Source organism: Trichosurus vulpecula, chromosome 9 (genome assembly GCF_011100635.1).
Source record: "Trichosurus vulpecula isolate mTriVul1 chromosome 9, mTriVul1.pri, whole genome shotgun sequence".
NCBI lineage: Eukaryota > Metazoa > Chordata > Mammalia > Diprotodontia > Phalangeridae > Trichosurus > Trichosurus vulpecula.
The window spans coordinates 107,932,485-107,935,145 of NC_050581.1; positions in this window are offsets into that span (position 1 = coordinate 107,932,485).

Genomic DNA, 2,661 nt, shown 5'->3' on the forward strand with positions numbered 1-2,661 from the left:
TGCATGATGTCACAGTGTAATTGATATATTGCTTGCCTTCTCAGGAGGTAGAGAGAAAATTGGAACTCAAAATTTATAAAGAAAAGAATGTTAAAATAAATAAATAATGGGTATTTAAAAATACTAAAAAATAAAATTGCCTCAAATTCTACTGAAAAAATAATGAAAAAACCTCACTTTCACATTTAGAACTTGTTCATGTTTTACTTAATTAGTCTATTAATTAGGATAAGCAGTTAATTAGGGACAAGCTGTCAAACAGGAAAATGGCTTGACTAATGTGTACAGAACTTGGATGCTAACTAAACATTCTTTGTAATGCATACTATCTCTAATGAGTGTGATGCCTTCTTTGCTCTCACCTCCCCTGCCTCATGCCATGCTAAAAGAATTGCCTTATGTTTCTAGATGTTTCTGGCCACAGTTCAATAATATTTCTTCTTTTTTCCCCCACAAAGTAACATAGAAATAAAATAAGTGACTAAAAATTGGTCTCTTACAGTGTCAGGGAACCATTCTGCTCATTTCATGAAGCTACATGAAGGTGATAAGCCAGGACAAAGGAAGTCAATGTTGATTATAATTTTATTTCTTTTTGAAACATTTTGTTGTTACATTTTAGCATCATAGTAATTTCCAGATAAAACCTGTTCTATCACCACTGAATTCTTCCTTCCAATATTGAAAAAAAGTTAAGTAAGGCAAGGATGTGCTGGTAAATGTTTAACAATTAGCTCTGCAGAAAAGCAATGTATCCACAGAATTCCCCTTCAGTTTAATTTTCATTAAGAATATTTTATCCATAGCTTTCTTAAGTCTAGAGTAGACAATCAACAAAACAATAATTCAGCTCTGATTTGCAGTATTTTCTATGGTGTAGATGTTCATGCTGAAAATTCAACAATCTAAAACCAGGTCAAGCTAGGTACAACAGGAGCCTAAGCAACATTAACCAAAATAATGGCCATCTGACAAAGTACTCCATAGCATTTTATAGCCATTTTCCCACCTCGTAACAAAACAAAGAAAAGTGTTTCATAATCTTTAGCATTAATTTTAAAGGGTTTCTTTTGCTGAGGTGGTACTAAATAGTACTCTAAAAAATGTATAAGTTACATATCTCAATAAAGTTGTAGCATGACATATAACTATTGCAAAGACAGAATTTTTTATTCAATTGTTCGAAAGGTTTTTGTATATCACATGCAGGAACTGTGTTCAGATCCCATTCCTCATTCTTTTTAATATTTCTTTTGGTGGTAAATCATTATTTTGTATGGTCTTTCATTTTTAGAAGTACCCAGAAGACAATTCCAGTCAAGATTAGTGATTAGGGGGAGTAATTGACCTGGGCATTACTCACCAATTCAAATCCAAATAAAGGTTTAGTTTTGTTTTTTCAGACTCTGGAGAAAATTACAAAAGAAAATGTGCTTTGAGCAATGACATAATTGTAAAACGTGTCTTAAGTTATCATGATAATTATTTTGAAGGGGCAAAATGATTTCTAATAATAAAAAAATTATACCTCCATATGTGTATTCATTATTGTTCACATGTATAAAAATACGTATATTTGCATATATGTGTGTGTGCATATAATAAAGATTGTGTCATCAATTTAGTGCATTTTTGAAAGCATTTAATATAGTTTTAGGTGAAGAGATCCTATGTCTCTGGGAGAGATTTGGGAGGATGTAATACACTCCACTATTATTCAACACAGTAACCATTCTATTAGTAAATATTTTATAAAGTCAAAGAGTAGTGTCTTAAATTTAAATCCCAAGATATCTAAAAATAAAATTTCCAGAAAAATCTGTCTTTATTCAATCAAATTGAAAACACATGCTCCTCAAGAGAACTTTCCTTCCTTTCTTCATTTCTCTTCCTCACACCGCATTTACTAATCACAACACCATTGTGCATGAAAGGTATCATGCACTAGGTTAAACATTTAATTATTTGGGTTCTTAGATGGAGCTGTGATCTCACTGACATAGGTACTCTCTTTGCATCTACTAATCCCTTCTAACTCTTCTATATCCCTCACCCCCCAAAAAATATTCCACAGAGATTCTATCCAAAATGTGAGAAGTTAATATTGAATTATTGAAAGCCCACTAGATCTTGAGCCAGAGAACATGGGTCTCAATTTCATCATATTCTTTACTACTGATATGACCTTAGGAAGGTCATTTAAATCCTGTAGGGCCCAATTTCTTCATTTGTAAAGGGTGAGACTTTTCCTAGATGATCTCTTAACAACTTTAAGTCTAGGATTCCATGATCCTAATGATTTTTCCTTTGAATCTAATTCTCACCTGAGCTTATGTCAAGAGATTTTGGAATTACAACTGTACTCAGTAAATTGTTCAGTATCTTCATACCTCTATAGAATGTTTCATAGCTATTCATGTTTCTGAATTCACACTAACACCCTAGTCTGGATCCTCACTGCTTTTTTTTTTAACTAAGAATAATCTAATAGCCTCTCAGTGGCTTTTATTCATCCGTGCTATGCCCTCTTTAATCCTTTATCCCCACCATTGTCTGTCAAAACATAGGTATTGATGAACCAGCTATCTGGGTTCACCCCCACTTAAATATCATTATATGGATGAGAGACATTTTTAATTTCTCCTTCTTTTTTCTAATGTA